The sequence below is a fragment of the Crocodylus porosus genome, unplaced genomic scaffold (genome assembly GCF_001723895.1).
Source record: "Crocodylus porosus isolate Cpor-Errol unplaced genomic scaffold, CroPor_comp1, whole genome shotgun sequence".
NCBI lineage: Eukaryota > Metazoa > Chordata > Crocodylia > Crocodylidae > Crocodylus > Crocodylus porosus.
Window position 1 is genome coordinate 107380488 of NW_017728906.1, and position 20386 is coordinate 107400873.

The 20386-nt window shown below is 40.9% G+C and overlaps 1 protein-coding gene and 1 long non-coding RNA gene across 9 annotated transcripts in view; both read right to left on the reverse strand.

The window, feature by feature from the left end:
* Nucleotides 1-15291, reverse strand: part of LOC109306384 — a 20660-nt gene extending 5369 nt beyond the window's left edge. Inside the window, exons 1-2 of the long non-coding RNA XR_002099968.1 lie at nt 15189-15291; nt 5267-5272 (exon numbers count right to left, since the gene is read on the reverse strand). This is a non-coding gene — a long non-coding RNA (uncharacterized LOC109306384). The remainder of the gene's footprint in view (nt 1-5266; nt 5273-15188) is intronic.
* MBNL2 (muscleblind like splicing regulator 2) overlaps nt 1-20386 on the reverse strand; it is a 144256-nt gene that overhangs the window by 78836 nt on the left and 45034 nt on the right. The window lies entirely within an intron of this gene.

Sequence of the window (20386 nt, forward strand, 5' to 3'; positions counted from 1 at the left end):
TAATTTAAGATGACTTAATACTCAGTAACAATTACATAGGTGCAAGTCACTAAATATCTGCCAATGGAGCCTTCATTCTCAGAGAGTATATGAAGCTCTGAAAACACTGGGATAACATTTGTACAATGTTATCAAATTATGAAAGTATTGTCCCAACATTTCAAATCTACCTGTTAGGACTGTCATTAATAAAATCTAGATGATAAACTTATTTGGAAACATTATTCAGTTCTCATACTGTTTCTGAAAGGGTACCCTCAGATAAAAAAAAAAAAAATGAATGTCTACTACTATTCACCAGTATTCTAAAAAATGTAGTGATAATGGGGAACAATTATTTATTAATGTACCTAGGCACTTGCATGGTCTTCTCCATCAAAACAGCAGATAACTTTCTCAAAAGTAAAATAAACTGTGGAATTTAACAGAAAAATTGGAACCTAGTTCCTTTGCTCTGTATTCATAAACATGATAAACAATATTATCCCTCACCTATCCTACTATTACAAAAATAACAAGTCAGTGTAGTAATAAATGGTAATCTTCTATGTCTGAGATGAAATAATAATACAATTTAATTTTCTTATGCAGTGAACCCCTCTGGAAATAGGGGCAACAGAGGAAACACCCTGCTTTCTGACTTCCACTACGAAAAGGAGAAAAGTGACACGTACCACATGCAGCAGGCGTTTTAGGATAGCTATTCAGCCCGATCCTAAGGTCTAAGATTTAGCCAGATTAGATCTGTGATCTTCCAGTTTCAACAAGTGGTCAGACGTAAATTCCTAGTTAAGTAAATGATTTTGTGAAAAAATAGGGGAAAAACAGACTTTTTGTTGGTCAAACAGACTTTGGGAAAAACAGAAAATTTGTGGAAATCCATCATTAAATAGGACTAAAGTCTATCTCCCTTACTAAATGGCCCTTGAAATTAATGCAAGCTTTGCTGAATGAGAGAGATAAAAAATGGTCAGATTCTGATGAACTGGAACTAAAACATTTGCAAGCTTTAAGTGCTGTATGGCCACACTGCTGTACATGACTGCCAGTTTGACATGCCTTGAAGGTCCAAACTGTTCCCATGACTTAATATTTAAACATTTAATAGATTTTCAAAATACCTAGACTCATTCCAGTAGAAGAGTTTACAAAAAGATAACTAGAATTTAAGAACCAAGAATACATAACAGAATCAAAAGGGAAAAAATAGCTTCTCTAAGAAGCCGGGTTTATTAGCTCATATGAACTACCACACTAACATGGCTACTGCCTCTTGTACCTGAGCTGACATATTTAGAGCAAGCTTGAGAAATAACTCTGAATTGTAATAGTATAGACATGGCCAAAGTGAAAACGATTTGCAATTGGAAAATGAAACTGTGCAACTAGTTTTATATCCACACTTGAAAGGTAAAAGCACAAATAGTCCAATTTTAACTCTGATGCAAAATTCAGATGAAAATTTTAGGAAAGTAAATTGTGTCCAACAAAAATAAGGAAGATTGGTCTTTTTCATATCTTTTTTTCAGATCTGCTAAGTTTCCTGGAAATTGATCCTCATTGTGTGTATTTTCATTACTAATGCAACAGCATTAATTAAAGAGGATGAATACTTTAATATCCCTATTGATAGAGGTTTTGTCACTGACATGTGACCTGGATTTGACCAACTACAGATCTGAATGGGACCCAGATTTGGTTCAGGAGCAAAATGCGGATCCTGTTATCTGAGATTGTCATGCTCCCATATCTCCCTGTATAAAACCCCACATCTAAGTCAAGCTCAAATTTTCTAGTTTAATTATAGGAAAACCAGCTTTTGCTTCTAGATGTAAATCAATAACTTCAGATAAAGTTCTGCTATTGTCCTTAGATTCACAGATGCTAGGGTTGGAAGGGACCTCAATAGAGCATCGAGTCCAACCCCCTGCATGGGCAGGAAAGAGTGCTGGGTTCAGATGACCCCAGCCAGATGCCCATCCAACCTCCTCTTGAAGACCCCCAGGGTAGGGGACAGCACCACCTCCCTTGGGAGTCTATTCCAGATTTTGACCACTCTAACTGTGAAGAAGTTCTTCCTAATGTCCAGTCTAAATCTACTCTCTGCTAGCTTATAGCCATTATTTCTTGTAACCCCCAGGGGAGCCTTGGTGAGTAGAGCCTCACCAATTTATTTGATTCTCCTGTGCAATTTTATAACTAAGGGAAAGGCCCAACCAATTCAATGCATTATAAATACTAAAATGAAAAATAAAAGTAACCTCTGTACCAAAGATAATTTTGCTCCAGGCTTCACCATATTGTCTTCAGCCTAAAGATTCTGTCAACGGATATCAAGATAAGCATTTTTAGTTAAATGGAAACTGTTCACAGGTTCACAGACCGACCATTGTTAAAAGGCCGGAACTGAATAGCAGTTTAGATTTCAAACTTCTTATGACATGCAGAGCAAAATCCCTGGAACCACAAAGCCCTATTTTGTGGAGTTGTTCAAAATCCAAATCTTCCTATTTTTGAAAGAATGTGGGGAAGGAGAAAGCATGTAGTTGTCTGTGAATTGTCTGCCTTTATTTCTGTTTGTTTGGAAAATGCTAATTTTGTTTAACCGAAAATGTTTCATGACTTGTTGTGACCAACCTCTCATGAAATTCAGGCAGAACTCTGTATACTTTCCTGCCAATTCACTTCTGGGCTTGTTCCTGACTCGGAGGTTCCAGTGGTGCTTGTCATATGGATTACACCACATCCAGGCTTCTCAGCTCCCTGGTGTGGAGCCAGGGGTCCTAAAGCCTCAACTTGACATAGGACTTCTTACAGCTTCTGAGCTCTTAGCCTGCTTCCCTGTCCAGAGAGGTGGACCAGGCAGATTCCCAGGAACTGTTAGGCATTTGTGATCTAGGTCACCCAGACTCATGGCCCTTCCCCACATGAGCTGACCCCATCATTATGCAGGAGTAGGTAACCATGGAGGGCATGCTTTATATACAGTTGGAGTGGCTACAAAGGGTGCTGAGTAGGGCCGCCTGCTCTAGACAACAGTACCATGTTAATCTGATTACAGGTCAACTCCCCCATAAACTAGCTATATATTTGTGGTTCTTTCTGAGGGACATAAAGTTGACTTTTAATCAGAACAATATGATACTTAGTTAAAGTCTTGGCATTTTAGACCCTCCTCTTCCTCCAATGAGCAAGTGAAAATGGTGAAAGTGAAATGGTATAGCCTTGCTACTTTCATTTGTCATTTATACCAACAGACAAAACAAGAAGGTTTCAGTCCTAATCTTATAAAACCCTCAACTATACTGCCTGTATGCTGTAGGTCTCCTAAAATACCCAGACTTACTGCAAGTTGCACACTTCAACGTAACACAAGATTACAGACTCTTCTGCACTCTGCAGAAGGTAACAATTTGAAACACTTCTGTAATTACTAAGATGAGCTGTTATGCACCACTGAATTTGTCTTTTTATTTTCAAGAGTAAACCACAGCCTCTACTTCTCAAGAGCTATTGCAGCTGCAAGAAAGAAAAAGATTACTCCTGGTAAATGATTCAGTAGTCCGCTAAAAACTACATTTCTTTCAAGTATTCTTAACAGAAAATGCAAAGAAAGGAATTTTCATGCAAGAAAAACATCACTATGAAAGAGAGGCACAAAAGAAATGCACTCATAAAACTTTTCAGCAACAAATAGAAAATTAAAGGAAAGCTGCTTCATAAAGATTTCCCTTTTCTAAATAGAGTTTGAGAAAAGCTGTAACACAACTAAGACAAAAATCTAATCTGTTGCTCATAGAAATGCTGCTGGCATATAAGGGTACCCTTTCAGAAACAGTATGAGAACTGAATAACGTTTCCAAATAAGTTTATCATCTAGATTTTATTAATGACGGTCCTAACAGGTAGATTTGAAATGTTGGGACAATACTTTCATAATTTGATAACATTGTACAAATGTTATCCCAGTGTTTTCAGCACTTCATATACTCTCTGAGAATGAAGGCTCCATTGGCAGATATTTAGTGACTTGCACCTATGTAATTGTTACTGAGTATTAAGTCATCTTAAATTAATCTGTATGAATCTAGCATGGCTTGCATCAACTTCTCTTTTACTAAAAGTAATATTAAAAGCAAATAAATAATGCATTTCTTAAGGTCATAGCTTTAAAACAATTTAGGTTCCTCAGGGTAAAAATCTGGCTCTGGTATCAAATTTCCTCTCAGTCTTCTTTTCTCCAGACTTTATCACCCTAGGTCTTTCAGCCTTTTGTCGTAAGTCATGTTTCCCAGGCCTCTAATATTTTTTGCTGCTCTTTACTCAACTCTTTCCAGTCTGTCCACATTTTTCTTGAAGTGTGGGGCCCAAAACTTTGAACACATTGCTCAAGTGAAGCCTTACCAGTGCTGATTAGAGTGGAAGAATCACTTCCATTGATTCGCAAGAGCCAGTTGTGTTACTATAACCCAGTGTGCTGTGGGTCCTTTTATACAAAGGCACACTATTAGCTCACATTCAGTTTATGGTCCACTGTAACCCCCAGGTCTTTCTCTGCAGTATTGCTGCCTAATCAATCCAATCTATACTTGTGCATGCAATTATTCCATCTCAAGGGAGGACTTTGGATTTTTTCCTTGTTAAGCCTCATCTGATTGATTTTTTTTTTTGGACCATTTCTCCAGTATATCCTGGTCATTCTGGATCATAGCCCTAACCCTCCAGAATATCTGCAATTCCTGTAGTATGTTGTTCCCTTGTTTGCTTGTTTTACATATTGTTTCATATTCTTCTGTAAACTGTTCTGAGCCTTTGTTGAGTGAGTAGCATATAAATCTAATAAATAAAGATTCTCCACCTTAAACTCAACCGTCAGCTTCTAAGGCTTCATGTTGCCCCCATGAAAGTCTATGATAAGCCTTCAGTTGACCAGGTTGGGACATGAATGGACATTTAATGCCCCCAAATTCAGAAAGCCATAGGCTTACCCTTATAGGTTTATACTTTTTTTTTTTTAATCTTTTTTCTGTCTTTGGAGACCTGAGTAGGTCAAGCATTCTATCCATTTAATGTATTTTGTTTATGAAAGATTCTTTAATGTTAGCTAATTAAATTCAGGAGCTGAGAGTTGTGATATTATGAATTTAATTACATAAAACTCTAAGTTTCCATGGGGAGAGCTTCACAAGGGAAAAGCCACTGACACTCGGATTCAAAAGTGTTCTTACAAAATTTCTTTGGGAATTCATGGTGAATTGCCCACCACTTCTGTCTTTTCTGGATTCAGCTTCAAATGATTCAACTGCATCCAGTTCCTCATTACAGCCAGACACTGAGAAAGGACTGCAGGGACTGAGATAGTTGAGAAAGAAAAATAAAGCTGGGTGTCATCAGCATGCTGATGGCACCTCACTCCAATCTCCACATGCAGCAGCTTTATATGAACACTGACCAGAAAGGGAGCAAGATGGAGCCTTGTTGGAACCATAGAGAAGGTCCCGAGGGGGTGACAACCACTTGGCTATCAACACACTCTGGGACCTCCTTGCTAAGAAAGTGTAGAATCAGTGAAGAACAGTTCTACAAATACTCACCAAGTCATGTACATGCATTATCAACACTTTATGGCCAACAGTGTCAAAAGCCACTGAAGTTTTAGTGAGACCAATGGGGCACAATTTCTCTTGCCAATTTCTAAGCAAAGAATATTAACTAAAGCCACATGAACAGTTTCCATGCTATATGCAAAGTGACAAGGGTCAAGGAATCAGTTTATATCCAGATGCACCTGGAGCTACTGGCTATCTACCCGTTTAATGACCCTACCCAAAAAGGGAAGGATGGAGACAATAGTAACTGGCTGGGAAGTCAGCATCAAACAACGGTTTCTTAAGTATGAGCCAGACTTATGAATGTCCAGAACTCTGCCCTCCTGAAGGCAGGCACTGACAGCCTCCACCAACAGTGGCCCCAGCCTCCCTCAACTAGTTTCTATAAGCCAGGATGGATATAGGCCCAGTTCAGAGCTGGTCACCTGCATCCCTACCTCCCCACCCCCCAAGCACGTCCTCTGCATCAGTGGGTGACAGCATCTGAAACAAATCCATATAAAGTGGACAAGATAGAGCCAGCAAAACTGGACACCTGAGTTTTTGAGTGGAGGCAGCCTGGGTTAACTGGGCAATTAACCATCAAGAACAGTTCTGCTGGATGGCAGTTGGCAGATGCAATAACATTCCAATTAAACTGTATGAATAGAGTATGGCTTGTATTAAAGTCTCTTTTGCTAAAATTAATATCAAAACGAAAGCAACTGTGCTCTATTTCTTAAGGACATTGTTTTAAAGAAATTTAAGCTCTTCAGGGTAAATCTTGCTCTTAGTTTCCAGGGAAGAAATCTGTGTTCTACATACTAATCTGCCAATGGATGCCAGTTAAGAAGATCCATGCTGTATCTGCCAAAGGTGTATCAAAAGCACCTGTGCTCTAACAGCATACCCACCCACATCAGATGCCTCAAGTCAGCTGTATACTAGGGGGGAATTATGCCACTGTGTCTGTCCACAGATCAACCAGGTCATCAACAGAGTAGCCTTCAGGGTCAGTGGGAATACCCCCTAGATTGTAGAGCAATGGTGCTCAAGCTTTTATATTCTTGGGCCAGATGAGTGGTGAAGGGCCAATGCACGTATTAGGCCCCAGGGCCTGGCACCACCTGCTGCTGGCCCTGGGAGCTGCTCCATGCTGACCCTAGACACCAGGACTAATGTACAGGTCTTGAGGATCCCCACAGGTTTAAAACACTGGCAGCAAGGGAATGGTGCCACTCCTTTTCCAGTGCCTAATTTCTGATCCCTGGGGGGTCTTGTAGGCCAGATAACATGGCAACCCTGCCCAAGAAAGATCTGGAATCCTACTGGTTCCATGTGTCTCTGGGATCGGACAAGCTTAGGTCCTCTACCATGCAACAGGGGCACTGGAGGCCAGGGTAACCACCTTTGGAAGGTTGTGTTCCAACCACCACAGAGGTATCTTAACAAACCCTCCACAATAAACGGTATTCTTATATCAAGGTGTGTGCAAACATTAAGTCCAATGTGTGCCACACCTCATATGTCAGCCCAGTTACTACTTGAGATAGCCCCCCGGTAACAACGATAGTGATATAGTCCTGCTCCAGCCTGGTTGTTGAAGTCACCCAAGACAATACATCTGGGTATCCTTAACCCCGCCTCCAAGACCAATTCAGCTAGCTCAGTCAGGAAACGTGATGTGCAACAGAGTCACAGCACTATAGGGATCAGCCGCTTTGATTATACAGCTAAGATTTGGATTTTTTTAAGAAAGTCCAGAACTTCAAATCTGTAATTTTTTTTTGAAGCTACAAATTGGCTAATGAAATCTGCTGAAGACTCAAAATTACTCAAAGGCAGCACTCTCAATACAAAAGGAAGATCAGAATATCATACAAAAACTGGAACATATTTTAGTACTAGCGTAATAAAAAATGGGATGAAATTCAACAGAACAAAGTGCAAAATCACATGTTTAGAAACCATAAGCATATTTATTTGCAATGGAAGAAGAGAACAGGGGTATATCATCAATTAGGCTAAAGGATGACTGAGACATGAAAAAGGCAAATATAATCCTAGGACATAACAGGTACAGTATTTCTAAAATAGATAAAGCAGAGGTTGGCAAGGTTTTTGGGCAAAGTGCCAATAATAACCACAATCTCTACTCTGTTTCTTTGGGAGTTTTGGCACTGGCAACATCCAAGTGAAAGTATTTATACTTTTTTTTAAAAATCTGGCCATAGAGCACTAATTTGACTAAGTTCTTTATACATGCTTAACTCCATCCCCCAATAACAAAGCACTATACGGCCCCAGGCGCACATGAATTTAATGGCACAATGGGATCCAATCCTCAATCTTAACAATTGTACTTCTTGCCATACCACATGTGCATGGCAGGATGTGAGATTTTGGGATCAGATCCTAATGGCACTACTACTACTTACTAGTGCCACAAGCTGAAGCTGGGTGCTTGCAGCTGGGCTGAATCCTGAAGGGTCCCGAGGCCAGGACAGACAGTCAACTGATTGTTGGTCCCAGCCCTGTGCAGTTCCAGCCCTGGGAACCCACAGGAGCTGGTTTCAGACTCCAGCATGCTCCTGAGGCTGGAACAAACAACTGGCAGTCCCAGACCCAGGACCTCTGGGATTCAGCTGGACTGCCAGCCTGGTGCAGCTCCAGCTGGGGTGTAGCCACAGCAGAACTGGTTCAAGACCTCCCTGCAGTCCCAGGGCTGAGACCGCCAACTGTAGGTTCAAGTCCTGGAACCTTAATGAGACCAGTTCAAGACTCTGGTGTGGTCCTGGGGCTGAGATAATCAGATGATTGTTGATCCCAGCTCCAGCACCATACTGAAATCTAGAGCCAGTCCTGGTTACTCTGTCACAGCTTCAATTTAAGGCATAATGGACATTAGCCATAAAAATGTTGCATGTCTTTTGTGGAATATTTCTGTGGACTGTTTCCCATTTTGTCATGCCACTAATTCCTTGAATGTGTGGTAAAGTTACTATTTATGGTGTGACAAAAGGTTAATTGTATTTTTAATTGTAATGCCTGCCAGGGGCCTAACATACTGTTTGGGTACCTGCAAAGGAAGGTCTTGCACAACAGCAGAGGAGGAGAGAGTAAACGCCCAAGCCAAATGAAAAAAAAAACACATCATGGTATTACGAAACTTCAAGTGCACAGTGACAAGCTGCTGGGAAAAATAGGGTTTGGACACTTATTAAAATGTTACCTTAAAAAATTCACATTAGGAAGAAATCCATACAAAAAAAAAGAGCATGCTTGTCTACTATAAGGTAACTAAATGAGTTATATAAAGAGTTCTTCCTGGTGCTTCGATATGAACATCAAAATAGTACAATATTGTATACTCTGTTTTTTATGAGAATCTCTGAAATCTCCGAGGTTGTGTTCCCTGCGGGAGCAGACAATAGTATCTTCTTGTGTAAATTAGTATTTCTAACCTATTCTCTGAAAAAACACTTCGGCTGAGTGCTGGGTTTTCTGTGACAGAGTGGTGCTGCTGCTGCTAGGCAACCATGCTGAGCAGGACCACGCATTTTGTTCCTAATCTTCAAAGGGGTTTTTTTAATGCTAGATGTCTCCATTTAGGGATGCACAAATTTAGACAGTAAGACCAACATTTTCAAACTGGGGTTCCTAAAGCTATGTGGCCTACTACCAGTTGCCGTGGTGGTCTGCTACTCATCAGAGCAACTGACATCCCAGTTGGCAGCCTCAAAACTTCAAGGTGTCTAAATAAATATTTGTTAATTAATCTTTCCTGTCTCTTTAGGAAGTAAGAAGGATAAACAGTTAATACCCCATTTCACAAATGGGGAAGCAAAGGAAAGGATGTTAAGTGCTTAAGATTAAGCAAGTCAGTGCTAGGACTCCCATTAAAATCCAGGTCTTCCCACTTTTGTGTACCTTGGGTTTCACAGAAGGTTACTTATTTCTGGTACAATTCTGATCAGTTACTCAGCTGGCTTTTAGTACGTCTAGTACACCATAGACTACTTACTTGCTTCTTTCTGATACAGACACAAATATGTATGTAATGTATAGCACATGTTTAAATATAAACACCTATACTGACATAGAATTGATGCTGATTAAGTATTGGCTGATTTCCAGAAGCTTGTAAAACGGAAGCCATAAACACACACAAACAAAACTAGATCATCCATTGGAAAAATAATAAAATGATGGTGTATGCTATGCAGCACTTTGACACAGACCTACAAAAAATTATTTTATGCATTTCAAAAGGACAGAATTTTGCCTTATGAAGTAAGAGTGAGGATCATAAAAGAAAGCACCACACTGCAAAGGGTGGTTAATTAAAGTTTAATTTAAACAAGGTCTTTTCCCATTTAAGGGAGGAGGAATTTTCCTTAAGTGACTTGCACTCGTGCTGGTAAGTTATGATTGTTTATTTTGATTTTAGTCTTTCATTGTTGTACAATACTCATCGAATGAATAGAAAAATCATGCAGCTGCTAAATAAGAGGGATTTAACAGAGAACTCTTGGGTTTTTCCTTTAGACAGCTTCAACCACCTGTTCAATGCACTGCCATTTATCATTTTCTTTGTTTACAATCTTGAAGTAGGCTTTTATACTACATGACAGTGCTGGTATCCAGGTTAATTTGAATTAAACCTTCAAATAGGATTCCATGTGATACAGGCCAACACCACTATTAAAACTGAAGACATTATGTGGATTGTATTCTCTGCATCTACTGATTTCGTAATTTTATTTAAGGAAAAAGGAATCAAGTTTCTCTGGCTTTTCCCTAGTATTTCCAAATATATGGTATTTGCATGTGAAAAGTACTCGGTAAAATCCGGAATTTTCCCTATCTCTTTCCATGTCTAGTTTCACTAGCTATATACGCTGCACTTAAAAAAATCTATTTATTTGAAAGTTTGCATTTCAAATGCATCTCTTGGAAAATTTAGCCAGAAATTAGCATGATCCTTCCCAGAAGATTTTGTCCTTTTATTCAGACTCCTAGCAGTATCCACAGCAATGCATAACTCCAATGTCAACTATTAAAACACAGCCAAGAACTTGCTGTTCACACACTGAGCTCTGCTAGCTCAGCAAAGCCATGCCCTTTCTTTTGCCTTCTCCATTTAGAGATCATCGCAAGAGATAAATTGTTCTAAGATCACAAGTAAACTGGGACCAACAAAAGCTGTTAGCCAGATTTTGATCAAACTGAACTAACACCAACTTATTGTTTCTTCATGGATTCTATATGATTTCTAAGTTTATCTAAATGAACTGCCATTTCACCTAATTCAATGTTTATGCCAACCATTAAATATACTAAGCAGTATGTGGCTACCAACACAGGTATGTTACCAATAAATTGAACAGAATTTGCAATTTAATTAATTCTTGATGAAATTTCCCATTCTATATAGGAAACTTACTAGCTATCTTTAGATTCCCATTTTAATGTATGTTATCAGTAAGACAGGTGATTTTCACTCAACGGTACAGACAACATTGATTGCATAAGATCCTCTGCTGCATATTTAGGATCTAAAGGTTAATAACCAATTAGAAAGAAGAGTCTCAATTCCAAAGATCTAATAATAAACTCCCCTACTTGTTAAACACTACATAGGCTGTAACAGCTGGTATGCTCAAATAGCTGATAGAGGAAGAAACCTGCTTAAAGGACTGTTGGTGTGTTAGCAAAATGTGTCAGGAACACTTTTATACCAATATTTGTCTTAAAAAATCTAGTACTATCTTCTTTTAGTTTTTGTAACAAAGGGAACTCATTACATTGGCTCAAGACATATTTAAGGTGGAAAGGGATTATGCAAACATTTACAGACTGATGAGGTGCAACACAGTTTTAGGAATCCAGTTCTGAACAAACTATGTGAATCAGTGTGTGACAGGATGTATAAAACCCTTGCTAGGAAAGACTGCTATGAGGCCAAGAGCTCAATTACCCTTATGAATGTGTTGAGTATTTCAGACCTGAAGATGAGTCTCTTAAAGAACCAGAAAAGGTCTTTTGAAGGGAGGAAGAAGAGGAAGAGCGACATCTGTGTTGGGTTATGGGAAAAGAGGTCAAGTTCCAGGGATGTGGCTTGTGGATGAGAGTTCTGTAGAAGAATGAGAGCTATAAGAGTCCATGTGGGAAGCTTGATCCTCCCAATACAGAATCTAGATGCTTCTGCTTCCAGGACTGAATGTAGGCCTGAATAACTGTTTAACACTCCTGGGAACAGAGACCTCAGGTTTACCCACTTCAAAAGGAGTGCCCTCATCACTGGATTACATAGCTAACTCCCTGTTGAGCATGCTCTCTCATTCTCACTGCATGAATCTTGCTTTCTACTCCCTGGTCAGGTGAGGATGCCTTGCTAGGACAATCTCCTGGGAGCTGGAACATGTTGATTTAAACCTGTTCAGCTGAGGGGGACACCAAACTTCGACAACCTCCTCCAGCCACATTTTAAAAAGAAAATATCTAGAGCTGCATCCAATCCTCTTCATGAGTGTCAGTTGTGAACATGATTTAGAAACAAAGTCCCCTTATGGGACATAGCTGGATCACTCCCTTGCTCCTGAGGCTTACAGGCTTAGACAGGATCTAGAGGGTGAGCTGCTCATACCTGGGACAGTTCTGCACACATGCACAATAAGAAAAAATGCACACAGGCAACTTTCAGGGCAAAAAGGGAAGGACCTAGTGAAATGGGCATTTCTAAGGGCAAGAGGCTGTTGGGCAAGGGGTTTTGGTTCACAAATTTAGACATGGGCATCTATCTGCTAATGTCCTCATTTGGATTTATTCTTAGATGCTTAATTATGGGGTACACGGTAGGGAGAAGGCAGTTAAGAAATCTTTAAAAAAAACCCAACAAAACAAAACAGTTGAGGGGATTGCTACAAAAGGATTACATGGGAGATACCCAAATGTGATGTTAAGAACAGTGTTGGGCAGGCTACTACCTATTTTGAGGCTTTATTTGGGCTCTGGAATTGTATAGACAACTGTATAGACAAATGGGAGAAATGGAAAAGGTGGGATTAAATGCAACCTGGCTGGAAGGCTCTTTTAGAAGAATCAGTCACTTCAAACACTGGAGGGCCCGTGAACAGTAGGTGCCATAGGAGGGCTGTGATGCTTTGTCTAACCTTGAGGTAGGACACATTGGATGGTGAGTCTTCCTTCAGTGTGATTTATTAAGTTGCCTAGGGAACAAAAGCTTTTTCCTCAGGTTTTCTTTTAAGAGAAAAATTTAAATCTCTCACAATTCATCTTTCCATTGACTAAATACATTGATGCATACTTTACTGAGCATCACAAGTGCTGTTTTGTTGTTTCCTTTGGACAAGGAGATGTAGTGATGTGAATATTTTCGGTTGAATTAGGAAACACAAAAAAGAGTTTAGAATATCTCTGTAGAAAGCTTCTTAGTGATATTTTATAGAAGAAAAGAGTTTAAGAGAAGCATCAGCATACTACTGTGAGGAACTTCTTGATAGAAAAGTGTAAAAATGTGCCAAAATTAGTAAACTAAAAAAAAGGAAGGCAAAATCCAACCTAGGAGGACATGATGTAAAAGTAACCCTCATTGGTAGCTTTCCCCTTCCTAATTAATAACTTGGGCATGATTATTTTTTAAAACAGTTATTATAGCCATACGGTTCAATTTAAAAAAGCCAGATTTTCCCCTCACTTGTGTGACACAAAACACTATATGCATATTAATTGCCTAATCCTGCCCTCACTGAAATGAGGAGTTTTGCCACCAGTATGAATACCCACTGATTTGTAGTCATGGCCTTCCCTATCCCACCCAGGGCAATAGGCTGTGCATGCATATTGTGCCACTGCTGTTTGTCCCCAGGGAAATGCATGTTCCTGCTTGTGGGAACACGCCCACAGAAGCTGTATTATATGTCAGGTGAAAAATGTTCCTGACTCTTGCCAGTGGCTAGCTAAAGCCCTGAAGAGTGAGATTTGATTGTAATTATCATATCCATGCAGAGCTGCACATTCTTTTATCATAATGAGGGTAAGTGCAGGAAATCCCATCTTTCCAGGGCTCTTGCAAGGAAGAGATCAAGGAAAATAAGAACCTTCTATAGGTACGTAGGTAACAGGAGGAAAACCAGCAGAAACATGGGACCACTGCTCAACGCATCTGAACATCTGATCACCAACACCAAGGAGTAAACTTAACTCCTGAACAAACACTTCACATCTGTATTTCACCAGTCTAAGAGTAATAGCTTGCCAAATGCAAATATGATGCAGAATAGTCACAGTAGGAAAGATCACCTACCAACAGTCAATGTAGAGAAGTTAAGAACAGCTAGAGAGGCTGGATATCTATAAGTCAACAGGGCCAGATGAACTCCATCCAAGAGTGTTGAATGAACTAGCCAAAGTCATCGCAGGACTGCTGGCAAACCTCTTTGAGAATTCGTGGTGCTCAGGAGTGGTCCCAGAAGACTGGAAGAGGGCCAATGTTGTGCCCATCTTCAAGAAGGGGAGGAGAGGGGACCCAGGGAACTACAGACTGATCAGCCTGACCTTAATCCAAAGAAAAATCCTCAAAACATTCTCAAGGAGTCCATACGCGATAAGCTAGCAGAAGGCGAAATTCTGAACGACAGCCAGATGGTTTTGCAGGTAGGTCACGTCTGACTAACCTCATTTCCTTCTATGACTAGGTCACTCACCACCTGGATAAGGGAGATGAGGTCAATGTCATTTACTTGGACTTTAGGGAGGCCTTTGACTTGGCATCCCAGGAGGCTCTCAAGGTACAACTAGGGGACTATGAGCTCAAAAATTCAAAGTCAGATGGATGGGAAACTGACTGTGGGGCTGGACCCAGAGAGTACTAATAGACGGATCTGTGTCAGCTCAGTGGAAGGTGGCCAGTGGGGTCCCCCAGTCTTCAGTACTTGGGCCAGTGCTTTTCAACATAGATTCATAGGTGGGAAGGGACCTCAACAGATCATCGAGTCTGACCCCTTGCCTAGACAGGAAAGAGTGCTGGAGTCAGATGACCCCAGCCAGATGCCAATCCAGTCTTCTTTTAAAGACCCCCAAGGCTGGGGAGAGCACCACCTCCCTTGGAAGCCCTTTCCATGTTTTGGCCACCCTTACCACGAAGAAGTTTTTCCTAATATCCAGACTAAATCTGCTGTCTGTCAGTTTGTGACCATTGTTCCTTGTTACCCCAAGAGGTGCCCTGGTGAACAGAGCATCTCTGATCCCTTGTTGCATCCCCTTAATGAATTTGTAGGCAGCCACAAGATCACCTCTCAGCCTTCTCTTGTGGGGGCTGAAGAGGTCTAGGTCCCTCAGTCTCTCCTCACAGGACTTGTTCTATAAGCCCCTAACCATATGAGTGGCCCTCCTCTGTACCCTCTCAAGTCTATCAACAACCTTCTTGAAGTACGGTACCCAAAACTGGATGCAGTAGTCCAACTGCAGTCTGACCAATGCCGCATAGAGGGGAAGTATCACCTCCTTGGTTCTATTTGTCATTATCTGCTGATGCATGATAAAGTGTGGTTAGCTTTGCTGATGATTCTGTCACACTGATGACTTGTGTTCATCTTGCAGTCCACTACGACTCCGAAATCCCTTTCCACTTCTGTGCTGCTGAAAGGGTCACTTCCCAGCCAGTAGGTGTGCTGGATATTTTTGCAACTTAGGTGCAGGACTCTGCACTTGTCCTTGTTGTACTGCATCCTATTGTGTACTGCCCACTTTTCTAACCTGTCCAGGTCTGCCTGCAATCATTCCCTACCCTCCAGAGTGTGCGGGACCCCACTACCCACATCCTTCCAGGTCAATACCAACCTGTCTACTACCACCCTCTGGGTGCGACTGTTAAGTCAATTTGCCACCCACCAGACCTTGTAAACATCTATGTCACAGCCGCTTAATTTACTTATGAGAGTGGAATGAAATACCATATCGAAGACCTTGCTAAAGCCCAAGAAAACGACATCCACCTCTACTCCTGCATCTAAGCATTTTGTGACACTATCATAAAACGAACCCATATTGGTCAGGCATGGTCTACCTGCTACAAATCCATGCTGGTTTCCCTGCTGCATTATTTTTCCCACTGGACTCCCACAAATATGATCCTTCCTAATCTTTTCAAAGACCTTTCCAAGGATGGAGGTGAGACTGACTGGCCTATAATTACTCGGATCCTCCTTCCTCCCCTTCTTGAAAATAGGGACCACACTGATCCTTTTCCAGTCCTCCAGGACATGACCCAAGCACCACAAGCACTCAAACAGCCATGCCAGTTGTTCTGCTTTGACACTGACCAATTCAGCATCCTCGGACGCAACTCATCCGGGCCTGCTGACTTGAGCACATCCAGTCCGCCCAAGTGACTCTACACCAAGTCAGCATTGACAGTTGGTAGGCTGGTGTCCCTCTGATGCCCATCTAAGAACCCATTAGGAGACTTATCTTGAGCCCTGTTCAGGAACACTGAGGCAAAAAACTCACTGAATAGCTCAGTCTTCTCCCCCCGCTCTGTCACTAATTGCTCTTCCTTTTTCAGTAGGGGTGCTATGCTGCCCTGCACCTTCCTTTTACTCCCTACATAACTAAAAACATGCTTTTTGTTGTCTTTAATTTGTGTTGCCAGCTTCAGCTCTGTAGTTGCTTTGGCATTTCTAACTGCCTCCTTGCAAATGTTGGTCAAGTAGGTATACTCCTCCTTGGTAGCTTCCCCCTGCTTTCACCGCCTATATACCTTCTTTTTTGCCCTTAGGCTCCCCTCAATTTCCCTGTTTAGCCAAGGACACTGGCAAAGTTTGCTGATGAGACTAAGTTATGGGAAGTGAGGCCACACATTGGGATAGGCTGATGATCCAGGTGGACCAAGACAGATTACTTAGATGGGTGGACCAGAACGAGATGCTTTTCAACACTGAGAAGTATAAAGTGCTCCATCTGGGGAGGAAAAATCCACAACAAACTTACAGGCTCGGTGGTACTATCCTAGCTAGCACTACATCCAAAAGGGACTTGGGATTCATAACTTACCATAAAATGAGTATGAGCCACCAGTGTGATACTTCAGATAGCAGAACAAACAATATGTTGGCATGCACCAACTGATACATCTTAAGCAAAACTAAGGAAGTTATTTTCCTGCTCTACTTGGCATTGGTGAGGCCACAGCTGGAGTACTACATCCAGTTCTGGATGATGTAGAGAATGATGTGGAGAAGCTTGAGAGAGTCCAGAGAAGAGCCACTCATATGATTAGAGGCGTGAAGAGTAAGTCATATGAGGAAAGGCTGACAGATATGGAACTGTTCAGCTTAGAAAAGAGAAGACTTCGGGGGGATTTGGTGGCAGCTTACAAATATACCAGGGGTGAGCATCAGGGGTTAGGCAAACAACTGTTCACCAAAGCACCAGGAGCAACAGTCATAAACTCCTAGAAAGAGGTTTCAGACTGGATATAAGGAAAAACTTCTTCATGGTTCATATGACCAGACTCAGAAATAGACCCTCAGCGGGACTGGTGCAGGCACCTACCCTGGAGATCTTTAAAAGGAAACTGGATGCACACCTTGCTGAGGTTATTTGACCCCAGCAGTCTTTCCTGCACAGAGCAGGGAGCTTGGACCTGATGATCTCAGAAGGTCCCTTCTAGTCCTAAACTTTTGTGAATCTGTGAGATTGAACAGGTGAATCCACATACCTGGCCTCACATCTATCCCACCCCCACATACTCAGGCTGAAGAATTTCTTCCTAAAGCTGGATAAAAACATCTTACAGGAAGTTACCTGATCACATCTATAAGACTGTAAGCAATGGTGAGTTCAATGCCACTTCCCCTTGTGAGCTGTTCCAATGTGTAATGGCCCTCACGGCTAGGAACAACATCCTATTTCAAGGTTGAATTTGTTGAACCAGCCTATGGAACTTGTTATACCCTTTAACAGGAAGGCTGGGAAGCCTTCTCTCTCCTCCCCACACCCAAACAACCTCAATCTGCAAGTACCTATGCGTAGCAATGAAGTCATCCTTTAATCTGCAATTTGATAAGATGGGCCTATAGAAATTGGCAGCTAAAATACTTCAAAGTTAGGGAGGAGTGGGGAGATAAGTTTCACGGGTTGGCATCTGTTGCAACAAAAATATTAATATTCTTTAGTTGTTTTGATTTTTCACCATTAATATATGTTTTTTTAGGAGGAATTTACTAGACATGTCTTCCCCTTCATACTTATAGTTTAGATCAGTGGCATCACTTGTGGTATGTTTTCTGCCAGGGGGTTTTCTTGGAAGAAGTTAGGTGAAGCAGTATCGGCAAACCCAAACAATTAAGAACTACGAGACAGGTGTCTCAAAAAATCATGACACTGGCTTAAATATGAAAGTATTACCAGTATACCTGGTGTGTCCTATCTGCCTCCAGGTTTTTTGCGGTTTACAATTTCAAAATTATCTCTACAACCACAAGGGATTAAAATAAATAACTTTTTTAAAAAAAAGAAAGCTAAGATTCTCACATTTGCATGAATCTACGAGATGAGGCTTTAAGAACATCAAACGTTATATGAGACACAATAAAAATCACAAGAGTTGGTAGCATTCATGTGGAGGTTCTCAGAAGATGATGGAGAAACAAGTTCTCTCCCTTGGCAGTCCAACTGAGCTGCCAAGATCACCCGTGTACAACCAATGCCAGACACAATTATGAAGAACATTTCTTCTGCCACTCTTGATCACAGTCATATCTGTACTATTGTAAAAAGGGGCCTTAGGAAGTTCACCATAGAGTTACTGAAGCAAGTGTTAAGCTCTGGGCCCCTTAGCAAATTAGAGAAAGGCTGATCCATAAAACTGGCAGGAGTTTCTTACAAACTTTATCATTATTCTAAACAAGACTGGCGTGATAAATAAAGTGCTCCCAATTACTAGAAGGAGACTAAAGCAAGAATTAATGCATGTTTAAAATATATACCCACAATCCTTTCCTCCAACAGTTTAAAACAATATACTAGCTCCAGCGTGACTTTTGAGGCTTTGCTAATATTTTTGAACTGTGTTTCCTTTGCTATCCTGTATATGACATAGCTGGGAAAGGAAGCCCCTTTTGGGAGTATTCCAAGGAAAGAAGGTGAGAAGGCTGTTGTTGATTATCACTTGTTTTAGGTTTTTCTTAGGTCTGTTCATAAGTGTACTGGATACCAAACCAATCAGCAGAAGTAAGGTAAGAGGATGTGAAAAGGGAAGTACCTGTACCTCGCCTGGGTTCTTACTCAACTGTCTCAATTGTAAAAGGAGGACATTAATTACCTACTCCAAAAGAAGTGCTGTGAGCCTTAATTCATTACCATTTGTAAGGCACTGAGAGATCCTAAGGAAGCATAGAAATGTAAATTACCATTTAATGCATCCTAATGTTAAGATCACCTCCTTAAAACAGACAGATTGCTTCAATTTACACAGATTTTTTTCAATCCGATTCCATCTCAAACACAATCTTTTCATATTCAGGCACTTCAACAGAATGGGTGTTCCTACAATTTATTTTTTCTTGGAACAATTTAACTTAGTAAACAGATCTCTGTGTACAGTTTTAAATTACCTTTTACATGGTACTGCTAAAATGTGAACAGATAGCCACATTCTAGAATAGCTTTCATGAAAATGCAAATGAACAGTTCATACTAATTTACTGGTTGAATGAAGAACGCAATTCTAAGATTAAAAATTAGTAGACACTGGTTGATAAAATAAATACAAATAAATCTAATGGCAACATTAAAGCAGCTTCCACTTTCACTGCATCATTACCAAATTATTCCTCGTGCTCTGATGGCATTCAAAACACCTTTATTTCCTCCCACCTCCAAATTATATTAGCTTGGCTAGACAATGTCAGACAGTTCAAGCAATTATGTTGCTCTCTAATGCCTGGCCTTCAAAAAGGGTGTGCACCCTTAACGTGTTATGGCTGAGGGAGACTATATTTGATTATGAAATATAGACAACTGGGGTTGCAAGGATAACGTTTCAAAAGAGCTCTTGAGTTTTAGATGCCTGTAAATAAAAAAATTCCAAGTCACAGCAGCCTCTACTATCCCCTTTCCATGTCAGAAAGAAGAGCAACAGAAGCAGTAGCAAGGGGGAGCCTACAAGGAGAGAAATATGAAAATCTCCAGATTCTTGAGGTTCCTTTCACAAATGGCCAGAAACAGTCAATAAAAGAGTATCAGAGTATCACTCTCTTTCAGACTGGGCCCAGGACCTGTCCGGGGCACCAGGGTCAGTTCTTTATCAATGTGTAAATAAGACCCCAGCACTCTTTCCTGCCCAAGACAGGGGGTCAGACTTGAAGATCTACTGAGATCCTTTCTGACCCTAACAATCTATGAAATCTATGAAAACAAATCAGTCTCAACCACACTTAGCAGGGCTTGGTGCCAGTAAGTTTCCAGCACTAACTTTTACAGCTGGAAAACCTGGCTTATTGGCAGTTAGGCACGTCTCTCTAATCTAAAACCTATTACAGCAAGGGTTTTATCAGTGTGTCACCAGTTATCAAAAATGAAAATGTTGGGTGCTTAGCAAAGCTATTAATCATTGGCTGTAGCAGCTTCTGCTAAGGCCAAACAGGTCTTCAGGATCTAAGAGCCCCGGACCCAAACAATCACTGCACATGACATAATTTCATAGTTTCACGGTTTCATAGTAGCTAGGGTCAGGAGGGACCTGAACAGATCATCTAGCCTGACCCCCTGCC